Consider the following 21,991-nt stretch of genomic DNA (forward strand, 5'->3'; position numbering starts at 1 on the left):
CATCCTTACCTTTCACAGAGGCACTGAGTGTTATAAATATGAGCCTGATAGTGTAGAATAATCCTATCCAAGGACCAGTGGTGGGTTTCAAAAATTTTTGGAGCCTCTTCTGTAGGTGTGGCCTGATTTCCGGGTCCACTGGTGGAACCTCTTCTAACCGGTTCGGTAGATTTGACGAACCGGTTCTACCGAATAGGTACAAACTGGTAGGAACCCACCTCTGTATTACATCCCGCTCTAAGGATCAGCATATTGTCCCCCAACAATCTGGATCCTCATTTTAATGACCTCGGAAGGCTGAGTCAACCTTGAGTCACAGAATTGAACTCCTGGAGTGAGCAGTCAGTTAGCTCAGCAGTGCTGCATAAAACAAGGAAGGAAATTGAATGGTTCACATAAACCCTCCCATCCATGTAGATGCTATGGAGGTGTGGGGTGTGGGTGTGGGTGAGAGGTGGTTAGCTGTGTCCTTGCCCTGGTCATGACCTGCATCCCACGTGGGGATCCTGCTGTACAATCCATATTCCAGGGAAAAGCATGTTCAGGTGGGGAATGTTTCTCCGTATGAGGGGGGAAGCCTCAAAGGTCCAGGATCTTCATGCAAAGGAGCTGAATGCCCACCTTCCCTGCATATGGCACCTCTCTACCAGTGGTGGGTTTCAAAAATTGTTTGAACCTACTCTGTGGGTGTGGCCTCCTTTGTGGGAGTGGCTTGCCACCCATGTGACCGGATGGGAGTGGCTTGTTGCCCATGTGATTGGATATGAAGATGCCGACAACACTTATCAGAACCACCTTAAATTACCTCATATACAGCACCGGCATGCATAAGAATATGATGTAAACTTGTTTTTTAAAAGGCATCTTTGGTTTACGTTAAAACAACTTCAACTCACGCAATGTTCTGAATGTACCAGAAATGCAGTAGTCATCCTTCCCTTTCACAGAGGCACTGAGTTTTATAAATAGGATCATGATAGTGTAGAATAATCCTATCCAAGGACCAGTGGTGGGTTTCAAACATGTTTGGAACCTCTTCTGTAGGTGTGGCCTGCTTTCCTGGTCCACTGGTGGAACCTCTTCTAACCGGTTCGGTAGACTTGAAGAACCGGTTCTACCGAATAGGTACAAACTGGTAGGAACCCACCTCTGCACTGATTCCAGGATTGAAGGTGAACTTGAACCCAAATCTCCTGATTGTAGCCTCTTACGTTAAGTACTACATCCCCCTGACTTTTTATCCTTTCCATTCACTACCAACATTTGCTGCCAAAACCATGTCAGCAAATTTTGAAAGCTAAATTCCTTTGCCACGGCATCCACCTATTTAAAAGAATTAAGATTAACTGAGAAAAGTTGACATTTAAAAAAAAAAAAAAAACCCTGATGATGTATATTGAAGATGAATTAAATGCTACAGAAATTTCGAAGCTCTAACAATATATGCTCAGGAGGTGCAGACAGGGTGTCATGACAACAGCCGCAGCATCCAGTTATGATACACAGCTTCTAATTATACCGGGTCCACTAGATTTGTCATAGCTCATACAGAACGGTAATTAAGGGGAGGGGAAGCAGCTGAAATATCTTAGTTGAGATGTTGCTCTCCTCCTTAAGGAAGGAGGATGAGGGAGAGGATATTTGTGGTTCTGTAGTCACAAGGAAAGGTGAGTTTACAACCCAAAAACGCTAGATGGCACATTTGCCTCACGGAGACGGGAAATAACACTAGATAACAGTACATTGCAGTACATACTGACTGGCCAGGCGGGCTCTGTAAGTATATAGAGATGATGGTAATGATGACGATGATGACGATGATGGCATCTAGTGATGATTTGCATGGGCAGATAGGATACCGTCATCAATAAAACATCTTGGACAGAGTCTGCCTGTTGCTGAAGCATAGAGAATTGGCTCCCTCTCCTTTCAATCAGCTTATCCTTGTGGCCAGAATGCAGGAGGGAAGGCTCTCCAAGGGTATTGCTCAAGGCCAGCCCTCCCTAATTTGTCTTCCCTCCAGGTGTCTTGATCTCTGCTTCTGCCAATTCCCAACCAGGCAAATATCCTGAGATTTGCCGTGGAAAAACACATCGTAGAGAGCAGGGGTGGGTTCCTACCAGTTCGCACCTATTCGGTAGAACCGGTTCGTCAAATCTACCGAACCGGTTAGAAGAGGTTCCACCAGTGGACCAGGAAAGCAGGCCACACCTACAGAAGAGGTTCCAACATTTTTTGAAACCCACCACTGGTCCTTGGATAGGATTATTCTACACTATCATGATCCTATTTATAAAACTCAGGGCCTCTGTGAAAGGGAAGGATGACTACTGCATTTGTGGTGCAATCAGAACATCGCGTGTGTTGAAGTTGTTTTAACGCAAACCAAAGATGCCTTTTAAAAAAGAAGTTTACATCGTATTCTTATGCAGGCCAGTGCTGTGTGTGAGGTAATTTAAGGTGGTTCTGACAAGTGTCATCGGTATCTTCATATCCGGTCACATGGGTGGCAAGCCACTCCCATCCAGTCACATGGGCAGCAAGCCACTCCCACAAAGGAAGCCACACCCACAGAGTAGGTTCAAACAATTTTTGAAACCCACCACTGGTAGAGAGGTGCCATATGCAGGGAAAGTGGACATTCAGCTCCTTTGCATGAAGATCCTGGACCTTTGAGGCGTCCCCCCTCATACGGAGAAACATTCCCCACCTGAACATGCTTTTCCCTGGAATATGGATTGTACAGCAGGATCCCCACGTGGGATGCAGGTCATGACCAGGGCAAGGACACAGCTAACCACCTCTCACCCACACCCACACCCCACACCTCCATAGCATCTACATGGATGGGAGGGTTTATGTGAACCATTCAATTTCCTTCCTTGTTTTATGCAGCACTGCTGAGCTAACTGACTGCTCACTCCAGGAGTTCAATTCTGTGACTCAAGGTTGACTCAGCCTTCCGAGGTCATTAAAATGAGGATCCAGATTGTTGGGGGACAATATGCTGATCCTTAGAGAGGGATGTAATACAGAGGTGGGTTCCTACCAGTTCGCACCTATTCGGTAGAACCGGTTCGTCAAATCTACCGAACCGGTTAGAAGAGGTTTCACCAGTGGACCCAGAAAGCAGGCCACACCTACAGAAGAGGTTCCAAAAAATTTTGAAACCCACCACTGGTCCTTGGATATGATTATTTAATAAGGCAGGCATGTTGGCATCATGCTGTGGGATTCTAACTCTGGAAGTTACATCAGAATCCCACCCAGTTAAAAGTTCACGATCTTGTCCCCACACCCACAGTCCATCACATGGTCCAATCTCCTTCTTCCACGCTGGCGTCTACGCCTAACTGCTTCCGGTCAGGTGTCAAGGTTTGGGAGACAAAAGATGACCTTGAGCTTCTAGGAAGGAATTTTTTTATTTTGAAAACAACACATTCTACCCCTTGCTAAATCCCCCCCCCCCTTAATAAGAGTGTGGCAGGCCAAAGATTCTTAAAGGAACCACTGCAGGCCTGACACACACATCTTAAGGGTTGACTCAGCCTTCCATCCTTCCGAGGTGGGTGAAATGAGGACCCAGACTGCGGGGGGCGATATGCTGACTCTGTAAACCGCTTAGAGAGGGCTGAAAGCCCTATGAAGCAGTATATAAGTCTAACTGCTATTGCTATTGCTATTAAGGTTGCCAAAATTGTGAAATACAGAACTGTATTTATGCCTGTGCATAAATAAGCACTGAAATACTATATTATATGATTATGTTATTATGAATATGTTATCCTGCTTAAGGTTCTTAACTGGAAGTGAGGAAACACTGGTTCTAGTCCACCCACCACCTAATAAAGTAACTTTAGGTCAGTCACTCACTTATCTGCCCAACCTTCTTCGTAGATGGGAAAAATCATCTAAAATCAAGAGCTGGAAGGGACCTTGGAAGCTCAACCATTCCTGGCCAAGGCAGGAATCCTTATACCATCCCAGACAAATGATTGTCCAATCTTTTCTTGAAAACCTCTAGTGACGGAGGACCACAAGAGACCTGCTGTGTTTTAGATTAATTGTTCTTACTGTCAGGAAATGTCTCCTTAATTCCCAGGTTGGGTTGCTCTTTAATGAGCTTCTATTATTATTATTATTATTATTATTATTATTATTATTATTATTATTTATTTGTCTTGTATGCCGCCCACTCCCAGAGGACTCCGGGCGGCTTACAAAAGACAAGGGAAAGGGGGGAACGAGACAAAGACAACATATTAAAAACAAAACCAACATTCACAATTTCCGTGGAGGTAGATGCTTCTCAGCTCCCCCCAGCCTGCTGGAACAGCCAGGACTTGGTGGCTTTGCGGAAGGCCGGGAGGGTAGTAAGGGTCCGGATCTCAACAGGGAGCTTGTTCCAGAGGGCCGGAGCTGCAACAGAGAAGGCTCTCCCCCGGGGAGTCGCCAGCCAACATTGGCTGGCAGATGGAATCCGGAGGAGACCCAACCTGTGCGATCTAATTGGTGTGAGAGAGGTAATCGGCAGGAGGCGGTCTCTCAGGTACCCAGGTCCAATGCCATGTAGGGCTTTATAGGTAGCGACCAGCACCTTGAAGCAGATTCGGAGACTAATAGGTAGCCATTTCTTCAGCTCTATGGGGAATAAATCAACACCCCTCTTCCCTTCGACAGCCCTTCAAGCATTGAAAGACAGCTATCATGTCTCCCCCCACCCCAAGCCTTCTCTTCTTCAGCCTAAACATACCCAGTTTCCTTAGCCGTTCATTGCGTGATTTAGCCACCCTAATAGTTTTTGTTGCTCTTCTCTGTACTCTTTCTAGGACTCCAGCATCTTTTATCGTGGTGACCAGAACCGGACGCAGAATTTCAAGTGCTACGTATGCCACTTCACTCCTCTATGAAAGGCATGATATAAATCTAATCAATAAAGCATTTTCCACAGTGCAGCAAGTGAACTCTTGCTGCAGCCAATCTGGATCAGGCCTACAAGCTCTGAAATCAAGTATCTGCTTCTCTGTGTGCCAGATTCCTCAAGAGCTAGGAGAGAGAGAGGGAGGGAGGGGAGAGAGAGAGAGAGAGGGAGGGAGGGAGGTAGAGACAGAGATCTTACAAATATCTGGGGCAGCCAAATTACACTGAGTGAAACCAAATTCAGCAAGTGCCTATCCTTGGCAGTAAAACAGAAAAAGCAATAAAATTGTGTGATAACAATGTCCCACCCTTCTATGATTGCCAAAATCAGCTGCTTGATATGGCCCCCATTTCGCTTGTGTCATGATAGGTCTTTTCTGTAGAATTAAAAGGCTGGGGAAGCATGAGGCTAAGTAGTAAAGAGCTATTGAGAATGATACTGTGGCCATTGTGTGATTTGTTCCAGGGATGAATCAAATGTCACGTGTGAAAAAAAATCTTTAGTTAAGCGATCCTTTGCCTCCATACTACTAATAGTCCCAGTCTCTCCCCTTTAGGTGTTTTTCTCATTAAAATTGGCAGAATTGTACCTCTGTTGGCAATGAATATCCTGTGTATATCCCATGTATATCCATTCTAATAAATTGCTATTCTCTCTTCACAAGCGGAAATAAAATAATAGCAATAGCAGTTAGACTTATATACCGCTTCATAGGACTTTCAACCCTCTCTAAGCGGTTTACAGAGTCAGCATATCGCCCCCACAGTCTGGGTCCTCATTTCACCCACCTCGGAAAGATGGAAGGCTGAGTCAACCTTGAGCCGGTGAGATTTGAACCGCCGAACTGCAGATAGCAGTTCAGCTGAAGTGGCCTGCAGTACTGCACCCTAACCACTGCGCCACCTCGGCTCTTAAATACCTTAAAATAAGGTAGGCCCCTTGGTCAGTCTTTGGATCTCCAAAGAACTCCAGAATCTTGGTTTAATTTTCTGTGATCCTTTTAAATGGGAAATTGATGCAAGATTAAAAAGAGGAAGTTTGAAGTTTGAAGTTTAATTTTATTTATAGGCCACCCAATCCCGGAGGACTCCAGGCGGCTTACAGAAAGAGAAAGAAAATAAAATAAAAAATAAAAATAAACAAGTTAAAAAACAACACCAATACATTAACTTCAGTCGGGGCTGGACCTCAACAATGAGGTCAACAGCCCCAGGCCTGCCGGAATAGCCAGGTCTTGACAGCTTTTCAGAAGGCCATGAGAGTGGGCGAGGTCCGGATTTCTGGGGGTAGTTCGTTCCAAAGGGTCGGGGCAGCCACAGAGAAGGCTCTCCTCCGGGGAGCCGCCAGCCGACATTGTCTGGCTGACGGCATCCAGAGGAGGCCCACCCTGTGGGATCTTACCGGCTGTTGGGAGGAGTGTGGCAGGAGGCGGTCTCGCAGATATGGGAAGGGAAGGGAATGACCAGAAGAGTTGAAAAGAATTCTGTACTTGATAGCCAACAAGAAAACTGAAAGAGCAGAGAGAGAGGGAAGGTATATGGAATTGTGCTGGGGGCTGAAACCTGATAAGCAATGCAGAGAGCCCTAAGTGAATCCCCGGAGATTTAAATTTCGCGAAAGGTGACAAAGCTGAAGAGATCAAGTGACACAGCCAAGGTCACACAAGCAATAAATGGTAACGCTTGCACTGTCTCCCTTTCCCTCCTTCCCGCCATGCTCCTTCATTCATTTCCTTCCCTTAAAAAGCTCTGGAGTTGCATACTTCGCTGAATGCAATCAAAAGCAAATCAAAAGGTCCTTGCCAAAAGTTTCTGCCCCGCCGAGAAAGCCAACCCCAAGCCCCAGAGAACTTGACATTAGAATTGCTCATCCCATTTGCCCTGCAACCAAGTGAGGACAATCCGACTCATCACCTGGTGATTTCCCCCCCCCCCCTCTCCATGTGCAATAGGCGGTGAGTATCTGTCAGCTGAGAAAGATCTGTCTTCAGGCACACATAACAGTCATACACAGAGGCCACAAGCGTTTCTTTTTATATCTAGTAAAACCAGAAGAAAGGTATAAGCTCTGAGGAGAAAAAAAATAATTTCTTTTCTTGGTTTGGCAAGGGACAAAAATCATACTGGGCACCCCTTTGAAGGCACATCCCTAATTGATCCCTATTTTATTATTTCTGCGGAGACCATCAATCCACGTGGTACCATTAGAGAGAGACTTCAGCAAGAGGCAAGTTTCCACGGCGCTATGAAAATGTTTGCAATCAATGTTCTTCATTAAGGAAGGAGAAAACAATGTGAGGAGATGGGAAGGAGTAAATAGAGGCGCTCTTCCGTATGACATGTGTGTGTATGAAGGAAGAAGGAAGAGAGGGAGGGATCATTCTCTTGCATGCGTTGCTATCATTTTTTTTTTAATAGGTGATCATCTAGCAAGTTATTTAATGATGCAATGCTTTCAGGACTTGGAAGGGCTGAGTGATGCTCCCAATTTGAGGGAGGCTTGAGCAAGATAGGCTACTGTTACCCCAAGATAATAGTAACATTATGATTGTGTTACAATAGAACTAACATTATTGTAACCAGGCAATGGCAATGATTTCTCCATCCATCCTTGGTGACTCCAAGCTGCCATTTAAATTCCCCATAGTACACCCAGAAGCAGTGGTGGGTTTCAAAAAAATTTCGAACCTACTCTGTGGGTGTGGCCTCCTTTGTGGGAGTGGCTTGCTGGCCATGTGACCTGGTGGGAGTGGCTTGCTGGCCATGTGTTTTCTTTCTTTCTTTCTTTCTTTCTTTCTTTCTTTCTTTCTCTCTCTCTCTCTCTCTCTCTCTCCTTCTTTTTGTCTCTGTCCTTTTTTCCTTTTTTTCTTTCATCTCTCTTTCACTTTTTCTTTCTTTTTTTCTTTTTTTCTTTCTTCCTCTCTCTCTCTCTCTGTGTGTGTGTGTGTGTTGTGTGTGGTGGGTTTCAAAAAATTTTGGAACCTCTTCTGTAGGTGTGGCCTGCGTTCCGGGTCCACTGGTGGAACATCTTTTAACCGGTTCGGTAGATTTGACGAACCGGTTCTACCGAACTGGTGCGAACTGGCAGGAACCCACCTCTGCCCAGATGTCTCCTAATAGCAACATCCCTGGATAGTTGGGGGTGGGGGAGGTGATTAAACCTTGCACCCCTAAAACCAACAGGAAGGGTAAAAATGGAAGAGAATTAAAATGGAAAGAGTTGCTTGATGGCAGTGAGCTTTAGAGGCAAAAGGCCGACTAGTTGCCTGAGCCAGATGCTACATCTGGGTGGAGCTGGACTTTGTATGGATTTGGGGGATGATTTTGAGGGTTCTGGGCATGGAGTTAGTAGAGTCCATTTAGACTCTAGAGGGTGGTACTGTAATAAGCCTGAAGCAGACCTACAACAAAGCTGCCCGTTCAATTAAATGGGAAGCTTTAATCAGAGAAGAGTTAACATCCTGTCCCTGCACCACCACCACCACCTCCACCCCATGTTATGACAACCACAAGGACAGCAAACAAAGGAAGCACAGTTTAATTTCCCAGTCAGTTGGCAACTATACATGAATAGGCCACTGTCCTCTTTCACAGTAGGTGGGAGATAGAGGAAAAAAATGCCTTGGTTAGGAAAGACAGACTGTGGGCATCCCGGAGGGTTAAGCTTCCCCTACCTAAGGAATTGACAGCAAGGGGCATCTTCTGCCCAGCTGGCATCCTTCCACGGCATCATGTGCCTAGGTTTGGATTTCACATTTAAAACAAACTCTCCCAGGCGAGGTCAAGAGGCATTTTTTGCCCATTCAAAGAGATTTGACTATGTGTGGGGGAAACAATGATTAGAGGCGTCATTTAATCTCAGACTGAAGGCCACCATGGTTGAGAAAGAGAGCAGGGAAGAACCAACAACCCCATTATCTCCATACACCCACACATTCCATGGCACAACAGGCAGGCATACATTCCTCCCAGCTTACGAGCAGTTGTTATCAGGCCAAAGGGAAGTCAAATAGTCTGATCAGGAAAAATTACTCAGTTTGTAAACTGGCTTCCTCCTAGACGACCTGTAGGGTTTTAGGCTCTTTTGCATCTCTCCTACCAAACCTAAGAAAGTAAAATAAGATCTGATCCTGATCATCAGTGAAGCAGGGTCATAAACTCGTGCCCTTGTGACCTCTAGGCTGGAGTACTGCAATGTGCTCTACATGGGGCTGCCCTTGAAAAGTATTCGGCGACTTCAGCTGGTCCAGAATGCGGCCGCGCGAGCGATCGTGGGTGCGCCTCGATTCACCCACGTAACACCTATCCTCCGCGAGCTGCACTGGCTACCTGTTGATCTCCGGGTGCGATTCAAGGTGCTACTTGTCACCTACAAAGCCCTTCATGGTAGTGGGCCTGGGTACTTGAGAGACCGCCTACTGCCAATTACCTCCACTAGACCGATACGATCGCATCGATTAGGCCTCCTCCGAATTCCATCAGCCAGCCAGTGTAGACTGGCAACTACCCGGAGGAGAGCCTTCTCGGTGGCTGCTCCGACCCTCTGGAACGAACTCCCCGTGGAGATTTGGACCCTCACCACCCTCCAGTCCTTCCGCGCCACCCTTAAAATCTGGCTGTCCCGGCTGGCCTGGGGTTAACGATTCTAACCCCACTCGAATTGTATGACTGTTGTGTTCTTAAATGATGTAGTGTCTCCATGTTGTAAATTGTTTGTCCTTCCCCCCCCTTTTGAACTGTGAGCCGCCCTGAGTCCCCCCAGGGAAAGGGGCGGCATACAAATAAAGTGAAAATGAAAATGAAATGAAATGAAATGGATGCACCGAGTTTAATTTGGATGTCTTGTGCTTAGGGAAACAACATGGTTTAGGGCCAGGATACCTGCAAGACCGCCTACTGCCGCATACCTCCCAACGGCTGGGTGAGATCACACAGGGTGGGCCTCCTTCAGGTGCCGTCAGCCAGGCAGTGTTGGCTGGTGGCTCCCCGGAGGAGGGCCTTCTCTGTGGCCGCTCCGACCCTATGGAATGAGCTACCCCCAGAGATCCGGACCTTACCCACTCTCATGGCCTTCCGAAAAGCCGTTAAAACCTGGCTATTCCAGCAGGCCTGGGGCTGTTGACCTCATTACTGAGGTCCAGCCCCGATTAGATTGGGTGCATGGTGATGTTTTTAAATTGTTTTCTTGTATTATTCCTAATTATTCTCTTTGTTTTGTAAGCCGCCCGGAGTCCTCCTGGATTGGGCGGCCTATAAATCCATTAAATAATAATAATAACAACATATCATGGCAGTATGCTTTGTTTTCATCTTCTCTGAAAAGGGGGAAGGCGACAAATTGAGCTTTGAGACAAATGACATCCTGAATAGGTGCATCCACTTTCATTCCAATGTTTTATATTTAAGCAGCTCGATAGCCGGTCTGATGGTTTGCAGTATAGGTTTAAAAAAAGAAAACAAAATATATCAAGAATAAAGACTGGAAATCAACACCCTCCTCCCCCCGCCCCGCCCCAAAACCAAACATCAGAAAACCATCCAAAGGGCTTCAACCTATGTCCTAGCCCAGGGCCCATGAGAATAACCAGGTTTTAAACAGTGTGCAGAAAATCAGAAGGATGGGAACAATATAATATTATTCCACAGGGCAGCCAATGTCACTGAGAAGGCACACTTCTTAAACTCCCACTCCCTGCTTATCGGATGGGACCTGGAGTGGGCTCACCCTGCAAATGTATCAGAGGTGGGTTCCTACCAGTTCGCACCTATTCGGTAGAACCGGTTCGTCAAATCTACCGGACCGGTTAGAATAGCAATAGCAGTTAGACTTATATACCGCTTCATAAGGCTTTCAGACATCTCTAAGCGGTTTACAGAGCCAGCATATCGCCCCCACAGTCTGGGTCCTCATTTCACCCACCTGGGAAGGATGGAAGGCTGAGTCAACCTTGAGCCGGTGAGATTAGAACCGCTGAACTGCAGATAACAGTCATCTGAAGTGGCCTGCAGTACTGCACCCTAACCACTGCGCCACCTCGGCTCAAGAGGTTCCACCAGTGGACCTGGAAATCAGGCCACACCTACAGAAGAGGTTCCAACAATTTTTGAAACCCACCACTGCTAAAGGGTTAGAGGTGCAAGGATCTTGTAACTTGACAGCTTTAAGACTTGCATGCTTCAATGCCAGAGTTCCTGAGCCAACATGACTGGAGGAGGAATTCTGGGAGTTGAAGTCCACAAGTCTTAAAGCTGTCAGGTTTGAAGACCCCTAGTTTTTTTCCTAAAGGGGTAGGGGTGCAAGGATCTTGTAACTTGACAGCTTTAAGACTTGCATGCTTCAATGCCAGAGTTTCTGAATAGCTACTTGGACCGATCTAAGTACTAATTCATAATTTCATATCCGGTCACATGGGCGGCAAGCAAACTCCCATCCGGTCACATGGGCAGCAAGCCACTCCCACAAAGGAGGCCACACCCACAGAGTAGGTTCCAACAATTTTTGAAACCCACCACTGAAATGTATAGACAGTTTCTTAAGCTCTCTTGAAAACAGGTAATTATTATTTTTTAAATGGTACTTGAATGTTAGCAATAGTAAGACCCAGAACACCCTTTTTGACTTTCATTAAAATGTTTTTTACCGGTATTTATTGCTAACATGGATGTTTTATATGGATTACTACAAAGAGGCTGTATTTATTTATTTATTATACATATGTAGAATTAATGAATGAACACTATAATTTCATAGAACAGTTCGGTGCATGCTTACAAGCGGGAAGCCATAATGTAAAGGAAGTCCTCGACTTATATACCATTCATTTAGCGACCATTCGAAGTTAGAACATCACTGAAAATAGTGACCAGTCCTCTTAATCATCACAGCATCCCCGTGATCACGTGATCAAAATTCGGGTGCTTGGCAACGGGCATATATTTACAACAGTTGCAGTAGCCTGGAGTCATGTGATCATTATGTGCAACCTTCCAATCAGCAAAATCGATGGGGGGAGCTGGATTTGCTGAACGACTGCATGCTTCACTTAACTGCAGTGATTCACTTATCAACCATGTGACCTCTAGACTGGACTACTGCAACGTGCTCTACATGGGGCAGCCCTTGAAGAGCATTCGGAGACTTCAGCTTGTCCAGAATGCAGCCGCGCGAGCGATCGTGGGTGCACCTCGGTTCACCCACGTAACACCTATCCTCCGCGAGCTGCACTGGCTGCCTATTGGTCTCCGGATACGCTTCAAGGCGCTAGTCGTCACTTATAAAGCCCTTCATGGTATTGGACCTGGGTACTTGAGAGACCGCCTGCTGCCAATTACCTCCACTAGACTGATTAGATCCCACAGATTAGGCCTCCTCCGAATTCCATCCGCTGGCCAGTGTCGACTGGCGACTACCTGGAGGAGAGCCTTCTCGGTGGCTGCTCCGACCCTTTGGAACGAGCTCCCCGTGGAGATTCGAACCCTCACCACCCTCCAGGCCTTCCGCAAAGCCGTTAAAACCTGGCTGTTCCGACAGGCCTGGGGCTAAAGAGCTGTTGCCCCCGTCTCGAATGGTATGACTGTTGTGTGTTTTAAATTATGTATTGTCATGTTTGTTTTTTATTTTTTTGTCTGTACCCCCCCCCCTTCCCAGATTGATTTGTCAGCCGCCCTGAGTCCCCTTCGGGGGAAAAGGGCGGCATATAAATATAATAAATGAAATGAAATGAAATGAAAAAAAAGATAATAAAACCGGGCATGAATCATTTCATTGTCTTGCTCAAGAATGGAAATTCTACTCCCAACTGAGATTGAGGAACTGGACGACTCCCAGAAAAAAGAGCTTATTGGATTGTTTGCTGGGAATGATTTAAGGGGCAGTCCAACAGGCCAATAAAATACCAGATTAGGGAAAACTCTTTGGAGGTGATTAGGACTGGTGCCCTGGTTTTTTCCCCCCAAGATACGCTTTTGAGAAAAGTCACAAGTTAGAAGTGATGGACTTGAGCTGCTATGTGATTGAACAACTGATTTGATTATGTCAATATATTACACCCAGGCTGTTTTCAGACAACATGCTTACACATGAGATTCCTTAGTCCCTGAGATTGTATCATCTCAATATTATTATACTGGACCCTACGATACATTTATTGGCTGATCTGCGCAGATATGAGGTGAAAGTCTGTTTGGTTCATCTAGGATCAACGTGCCACATGGGTTCAGCCACAAAGCAAATAAATGGAAGACTGAATGGGTCACTTAAACCAAAGGCTTGTTTATTTAGGGAAGGAAGCACTAAGAACACATGGCAGAGGTTTATGAGTGGTGTAGAAGGGAGGCGGAAAGAAAATAAGTCGTGCTGTCAGGTGAGTGGAATGCAGGTTTTCAAAATGAAATTGATGAGTTACATGAGTAACACAATCCGCAGCAGATAAAAAACAAAATACTTCTTTTGCAATATATTTAATTTTACAGATTACTTCCCTGAAATGTCGTAATGGCCCCTAGCTTAAAATAGTTTTTAAAAACAGGATTGGACACATTCAGTGTGATTAAACCTATTAAAAACTGGAAGTTTTTGTATGTGGCCAAAGCTCACATAAAATAGAATTACGATCCGAATTCATCCCAAAATTTATGTTCCTAAGTGAAACATTGAAATGAGTTTTATATTTTACGACCTTTCTCGCCGTGGCTGTTAAGTGAATCACTGCAGGTATTAAGTCAGTATCACGGTTGTTAAGTGAATCTGGCTTTCCCATTGACTTGTCAGAAGGTCACAAAAAGTGATCACATGACCCCCCCCCCCAAGCAAATGCAACCACCATAAGTATGAATCAGTGACCAAGCATCCAAATTTTGATCAGATGACCATGGGGATGGGGCAATGGTCATAAGTGTGAAAAGCGGTTGTAAGTCACTTTTCCAGTGCCATTGTAACTTCGAACAGTTACTAAACCAACCGTTGTAAGATGAGTACTACCTGTATTCAATCTGCTCCAAGAAAACTGAGTTGGAGAACATCAAAATATCTCACTTCTGCTCTTACGTAGATGGCCAACTTTCTGGAACCCAGAAGATTGCAGAGGGTGGCCCTGGACTCCTAGGCCAGGGGTGGGAAACAGAACCTGGGAAACTCCCACACAAGCAGAGCTGATGAAGATTTGAGAGGCTGCCACAAAGAGTAGGGGGCCAACTTATTCTCCAAAGCAGTGGTCTCCATCCTTGGCAACTTTAAGACCTGTGGACTTCAACTCCCAGAGTTCCTCAGCCAGCTTTGTGGTCTCCATCCTTGGCAACTTTAAGACCTGTGGACTTCAACTCCCAGAGTTCCTCAGCCAGCTTTGTGGTCTCCATCCTTGGCAACTTTAAGACCTGTGGACTTCAACTCCCAGAGTTCCTCAAACAGCTTTGCTGGCTGAGAAACTCAGGGAGTTGAAGTCCACAAGTCTTAAAGTTGCCAAGGAGGGAGAACATTGCTCCAAAGCGTCAGAGGGCAGGACAAAAAAAAACAATGGATGGAATCTAATCAAGGAGAGAAGCAACTTGGAATTAAGGAGAAACTTCCTAATAGTGAGAACAATTAAATCAGTGTAACAGCTTGCCTCCAGAAGTTGTGAATGCTTCATCGCAGGAAGTTTTTAAGAAGAGACTGGACAGCCGCTTGTCTGAAATAGCGTAGGGCCGTGATGGCAAACCTAAGGCACTCATGCCAGGGGTGGTCCGCAGACCCCTCTCTGTGGGCACGCATGCTGTTGCCAGCTGCTCTTCCGGTTTCCGTCGCTCACCAACCAGCTGCTCTTCGTGTGCGCCGGAGCACTGGAAATCCAAAGACCAGCAGAATGCGCACCGGCCACCTGGTCTTTGAGTTCTGGCGCTCCGTCACATATGAAGATCAGGTGGCCGATGCGCATGTGCCCCCCCGAAACCCAAAAATTCAGCTGGTCTTCAGGTTTCTGGCACACACGCACGCATGTGAGTGTCCTGATTTGGACATTCGGTGCTGGAAAGGTTCGCCATCAGTGGCATAAGGTCTCGTGCTTGAGCAGGGGGTCGGACTAGAGCAGTGGTTCTCATCCTTCCCAATGCCACGACCCTTTAATACAGTTCCTCAACCAGTGGTGGGATTCAGCCAGTTCGCACCCATTCGGGGAGAACCAGTTGTTAACTTTCTAAGCAGTTCGGAGAACCGGTTGTTGGAAGAACAATTTTGTTTTTTTCCCACTTTACAGGGCTAATCCTGTAAGGAAGGCAGGAAGGAAACATTCTGGTGTTGTTTCTAGCCTCATCTTTATTGCTCTGCTTACAGAAACTGCCTCTCCGGTTAACCCTTATTACCATTGTAACAACTAAGGCGAAGCGCCTATCGACATAAGTGATGTTGAGTTGGCCACGCCCACCCAATCACATGACCTACCCGGTTGGTGATTAGGGCAGAGAACCGGTTGTTAAATTATTTGAATCACACCACTGCCCCCCAACCATAAAATCGGTGTCGCGATTCCTAAAGACCATCGAAAATATGTGTTTCCCGATGGTCTTAGGAGACCCTTGTGAAAGGGTCGTTCGACCCACAAAGGGGTCCCGACCCACCGGTTGAGAACCACTGGACTAGAGGATCTCCAAAGTCCTTTCCAACTCTGTTCCGATTGATTGAAGCTGAGCCTTCGCTCAGCTTCTGTGGCTGGTCTTAGCAGATCCAGGTTAAATCTGGAATGAAGGGGGACGTCAGGGGAGGACAAATGAATGGGGGCGCATTTTCCAAAGCTCCCCAGCCACGTGATCAGGTGGTGGCTATTCCCCACCCATTTGGGTGCAGGAGGACGTGTAGGAAGGAGCATCTAAGGAAGGGTGCTTTACTATTTTTCATGCAACTTCCTGCAAAATCGTCTTGCCGTATGGGGCTGAGTAAGGCAGCCTGGTTCATTTGGAGAGGAAGTGGGAGATTGCGAAGTTCAACAGAGTAGTGAATACTGTACATTCATAACAGCCTACTGATAAAAGAAAACTGATTATGTCACCAACAATTTCATGAACTCTGTTTGCTCAGAGGCACTTTAGGCATTCAGACTGTGCCATATGTGGAAATGCTGGAACAAGTATTACCCTGAATAATTCCAACGTTACTCATAATGTTCGGTTAAAAGTTCAATTATTGTTGCTATTGCATTTTTATCAGGATTATTGTTGGTGAAGGTGATTACAAGTAGCCCTCAACTTAAAACCAGAGGTAGTATGCTGCCGGTTCGCACCGGTTCAAGTGAACCGGTCGTGGCGGCGGCGCGAGGCTCCACCCACCCACCCTGACATCATCACAGACCTTCTGCGCATGAGCAGAAGGTTCTGTGCATACCCAGATGTGCGCGCTCTCGCTACCGAACCGGTAGTGAATAGAATAACATTACTGCTTACAACCATTTGTTTATGGACCATTCAAAGTTACAACGGCACTAAAAAAAGTAACTTGTGACCAGTCCTCAGACTTACGACCATCAGAGTCCCCAAGGTCACATGATCACAATTTGGATGCTTGGAGACCACATGTAGTTACAACTTTTGCAGTACCCCAGGGTCATGTGATTGTCACTTGTGACCTTCCCAGCCAGCCTCTGAGAAGAAAAGTCAGTGGGGGAAGCCAGATTCGCTTAATGACCGTGCAAAAAAAAAAAAAGAGCCGAGGTGGCGCAGTGGTTAGGGTGCAGTACTGCAGGCCACTTCAGCTGACTGTTATCTGCAGTTCAGCGGTTCTAATCTCACTGGCTCAAGGTTGACTCAGCCTTCCATCCTTCCGAGGGGGGTGAAATGAGGACCCAGATTGTTGTTGGGGGCAATATGCTGACTCTGTAAACCGCTTAGAGAGGGCTGAAAGCCCTATGAAGCGGTATATAAGTCTAACTGCTATTGCTATTGCAATTCATTTAATAACTGCAGTGTTTCACTTAACTGTGTCAAATATCATAAAGAATTCACTTAAAAGTTGCCTTGTTTAGCAACAGAAATTCTAGTCCTAGTTGTAGTTTAAGTCAAGGACTATCTGTATTGCTCTGTAGTAACAGGAGTTAGAAGGCAACAAATATTAAAGCATCAGAACTCAGCACAGTATACCTTAAGAGTTTAGAGAGTTTTTTTTTCAGTGCCAGAGTTTGGATTTGGGACATAGCAAAGAAAATGCTTTGCGTATATGAAGAATGATTTTGCAGCACTATTACAAGCAGTTTCAATGATGATGTGAAAAGACTTAGCAATTCCAAGCCAGGCAATTCAAACTTGACGTGGATTTGTTTTTTGTTTTGTTTTTTCATTCACCCAGATCCGGTTCTCAGAGACTGCCTGGACAAGCGGCTGCAATTTTCTTGGCAAGATTTTTTAGAAATGGTCTGCCATTCCCTTCTTCTTGGGGTTGAGAAAAAGAGGCTGTCCGAAGGTCACCCAGCTGCTTTTTGTCCAAAGTGGGACTAGAAATTCATGGTCTCAATCAGAGGTGGGTTCCTACCAGTTCGCACCAGTTCGGTAGAACCGGTTCGTCAAATCGACCGAACCGGTTAGAAGAGGTTCCACCAGTGGATCCGCGGAAAGCAGCCACACCTACAGAGCGAGGCTTCCAAAATCTTTGAAAACCGACCACTGACACCCACACACACACACACAACACACACACACACACCACACACACACACCCCAAAACAGAGACAAGCCTCACAAAGGAGAGAGAAAGAGAAAGAGGAAAAGAAGGAAAGGAAGAAAGGAAAGAAAATAAAAAAGAAAAAAGGAAAGAAAAAGTAAAGAGAGAAAATTTTGGGGACAGAGATGGGGCAAAAGGGACAGAGACAAAAGGAAGGAGAGAGAGAGCGGAGAGAGAAGCAAGAAAGAACGAAAGAAAGATAAAGACAAGAAGAAAAGAAAACAAATGGCCAGCAAGGGCCACTCCCACCAGTTCACATGGCCAGCAAGGGACTCCCATAAAGGAGGCCATACCCACAGAGTAGGTTCGAAAATTTTTTGAAACCCACCACTGGTCTCAATCCACCTGTTGGCATCAGAAGGGTCAAATGGCTTTGGGGTGGCTAGGAGAGGGAATGCAGGGAAGTTCAACACAAGGCCTAAAGGACCCACAGAAGTTGAAGGTATTGGCAATTAAGGGGAAGGGATGGAAAGCATGGGCAAAAGAATTAAGCGTATTTTGTGTTTGCTGGTATTTCCTCTCTTTTTAGCACGATAGAAGAGTAATCTGGTTAAAAATCTGCAGTCATGTGTCTTTCATTAGAGTACAGGAACAATGTCTTTCTAAATTAAATTCTAAATTGTGGTTGTGCTGCCAAAGAAATCAAGAACAGAAGTCTCTGCCTTTCGAAAGCTCTCATGCTACTTCTTGATGTCTCTCCGAATGAAGGCGTTCAGTTCGTTTTAGCATTTCAGTTCCTTTTGCTACTTAGCTCAGCCAATATTGTTAAAGGCTAGAAGTCACCACTTGCAGCAAGCAATATTCTTGTACAGTCATAAAATATCAAACCATTTCATAATGTTTGTGCTTTCCAGCCCTCATCCGCTCATTCTATTCTCACCAAACATGAAAGGATCCAAAATTGCCACGGCCTGGAGACCTTTCTAGTGGTTAGGCTCAAATCTTGAGGAAGCTTAATGAAACTGAAGAAATAGTAAAACCACTAGCCATTTGCAAACCTAGAAGGGAGTTGTGCTAGTTAAGTGCAAATAACAAAACAACAGAAGGGTTTGGGGAAAACTGAAAAGACTACAGGGTCGACCTCAACTTACAACCACAATTGGGGCCCAGAATTTCCATCGCTAAGCAAGGAGGTTGTTAAGTGAGTCGTGCCCAATTTTGTGACCATTTTTGCCCTGTTTATTAATTGAATGACAGTTTATTAATTGAATGACACCGCAGTTAAGCATTGATGTTGCTGTTGGAAGAACAGCTAGGAAGGTTTCAAATGATGATCACATGTTCTCAGGGACACGGTAATCATTGTAATCACATGCCGGTTGCCAAGCACGCACATTTTAACTGTGGAGATGCTGCGATGGTCATAATTGTGAGGACTGGTCATGTCCATTTTTTTCAGTGATGTTGTAATTGGAGTGACTGCTAAATGAACAGTTGCAAATTGAGGACTACCTGTAATGCACCTGTAAGAGCCGAGGTGGCGCAGTGTTTAGAGTGCAGTACTGCAGCCACTTCAGCTGACTGCTAAACTGCAGTTCGGCGGTTCAATCTCACCGGCTCAAGGTTGACTCAGCCTTCCATCCTTCCGAGGTGGGTGAAATGAGGACCCAGACTGTGGGGGCGATATGCTGACTCTATAAACCGCTTAGAGAGGGCTGGAAGCCCTATGAAGCGGTATATAAGTCTATAAGTCTTAACTGCTAACTGCTAGTCGGAAGATTCATAAGCCACAGAGCCCATAAAGTAGCTTCTGTTAGTGTGGGTTCAACTATATATAAGCTTATGGCCATATGTGGCCTATAAATGTTTATGCCATCAAATATTGATTGTAGCACAATCTTCTGTCTGTTCACTTATTTCTCCTATCCATATGCTATCCAGTCCTACTCCCGCCTTGTTCTCCCCCTGCTAGGTTCCACCAATATTGGCTAAAAATAAGGTCCCTAAAATTGAACAGAACAGATTTCTAGCTAAACAGATGTAGAACTGTAAACCATGTATTCAGGCATCTTGATACAGCAGCCAGAACAGTGTTTCTCAATCTTGGCAACCTTGGCTGGCTGGGGAATTCAAGGAGTTGAAGTCCACACATTATTTAATTGGTCTAAACACCCTTATAAATATTAGTCATGTTATATACTCAACATACATATATCTCGGAACCAAGAAGTTAAACCAGCGGATTTGTTGTTCTGCTTGGATTAGGTATTACTAATTTAGTTTTCTATTGTTGCATTATCTTTTGTTGCCTTAATCCGATTTGTGCTGCCCAGAGTCACAGCTTTGAGATGGGCAAACTTATAAAATTGTTTAAAAAAAAAAATAGCAAAGATTCATTTCCTTATTGCCATTTAATCAACTATATTATCTCTCTTGAGTGGTATGCTGCAGGGGTGGGGCACAGAGATGGGGCATAGGCTGGTACTTAGTCCATGATGGAAGGTACAAGGTGTGATAAGAGGTACAAATATCAACAAGTAATAATACAGAAGGAAGAAAGCTGGTCGTGGCCTGAGTATTTTTCCATTCACATCACTAGTAATAACCACTGTTTACTGCTGGGGCTACAGCTGTCCTCTGGTTCAGTTACTGTGAATTTACTTCAGAGGAAATATGTATAGAATATCCCACTATAGGTTGACTATGGGACAAATCCTCCGCGAGCTGCACTGGCTGCCTATTGGTCTCCGGACACGCTTCAAGGTGCTAGTCGTTACTTTTAAAGCCCTACATCAGGGGTGGTTTCAACCGGTTCGCGGCGGTCCCCGCGAACCGGTTGGTCGGCGAACCCGGAAGTAAGTAACTTCCGGGAACGGCGAAGGGCCCCCCAGCCCCCCCGCGCTCCTTACCCGGTTTTGACGAGTTCTGCGCTTCCACGCATGCGCAGGACGCATACAGCGCCTGCACGATCCTCCAGGAGCAGCTGGAGCATCGCACAGATGCTAGTACGCATGCGTGCACTGCGCGCGTGCACGAGGACGCCGCTGGCCCCGTTCCAACCGAACCGGTTGGAACGGGGCGAGAAAACCCACCCCTGCCCTACATGGTATCGGACCTGGGTACTTGAGAGACCGTCTCCTGCCAGTTACCCTCCCAAAGACCTATCAGATCCCACAGACTAGGCCTCCTCCGAATTCCATCCGCCGGCCAATGTCGGCTGGCGACTCCTCGAGGGAGGGCCTTCTCTGTGGCTGCTCCGGCCCTCTGGAACGATCTCCCCATGGAGATCCGGACCCTTACTGCCCTTCCTGCCTTCCGCAAAGCGGTTAAGACCTGGCTGTTCCGGCAGGTCTGGGGCTGTTGAACTATCCAGCCCCATTCGAGGTATGGCTGTTGCAGAGTTTTAAATTGTTGTTATTTATTTATTTTTTTGTATCCCCTCCCTTTTATTGTGAGCCGCCCTGAGTCTCTCGGGAATAGGGCGGCATACAAACTCAATAAACTAAACTAAACTAAATCATTATAAGGATTTGCCCACTTTCTACATCTGTGTGTTTAATGCCCCCAAATTCCTATAGTTGTTTACATACAATATACCTAGATAAATTCAAAAGAGAAGGAAATTGATTTTTGATTTTGATTTTATTATATTTATATGCTGCCCTTTTCCCCCCGAAGGGGAAATGTTGACAAGACACAAGTTTCAACAGACAAAGCTTCTAAATATATTCATTTAAAAGGAGCTGTACCTTAAACAGCACATCTTTCAATCCAGATGAAGAATATATCTTCAGTGTTATATTTAGCAAGAGGTATCATGTAACAAAGCAGCATAGGCACAAAGCGGCAAAGAAACATTTAGTCAAAGGCCTTCTCCTTCAAAACCTGACAGCGAAAGAATAAAATGTTCTGAGAAACAGTGGGTGGCTGGAAGAATATTCTTTGGTGGGTGCCATCACCAAACAGGCCCTCCTCCCTTTGTTCTCACCAGTTGAAACCGGAGCAAATGCAGAGGATTTTATCAAAGAAGGCGCTTGTTGGTTGCAAAAAGTTAAGCATTTTATAAGTTAAATCCAGAATCTTGAACTCAGCTTAGAAACACCAGACACTATACAGTTTCTGGACATTTTCAAGATTATCTCTTCCTTCCCTCTACCATAAATTCTACCTTACAGCTTCTGGCTTCCAATCCAGGAATACAGGTAGTTGACTTACATTCATTTAGTGCAAAGGTTGGAGTAGGAGAGGTGGGTTCCTACCAGTTCGCACCTGTTCGGTAGAACCGGTTCGTCAATCTACCGAACCGGTTAGAACAGTGTTTCTCAACCTTGGCAACTTGAAGATGTCTGGACTTCAACTCCCAGAATTCCCCAGCCAGCGAAGCCCCATTGTGGTGTCTGGAGGACCACCTGCATGATAAACATATTTAAAGTTTAAAGTTTAATAACATTT

The sequence above is a fragment of the Thamnophis elegans genome, chromosome 2 (genome assembly GCF_009769535.1).
Source record: "Thamnophis elegans isolate rThaEle1 chromosome 2, rThaEle1.pri, whole genome shotgun sequence".
NCBI classification, from domain to species: domain Eukaryota; kingdom Metazoa; phylum Chordata; class Lepidosauria; order Squamata; family Colubridae; genus Thamnophis; species Thamnophis elegans.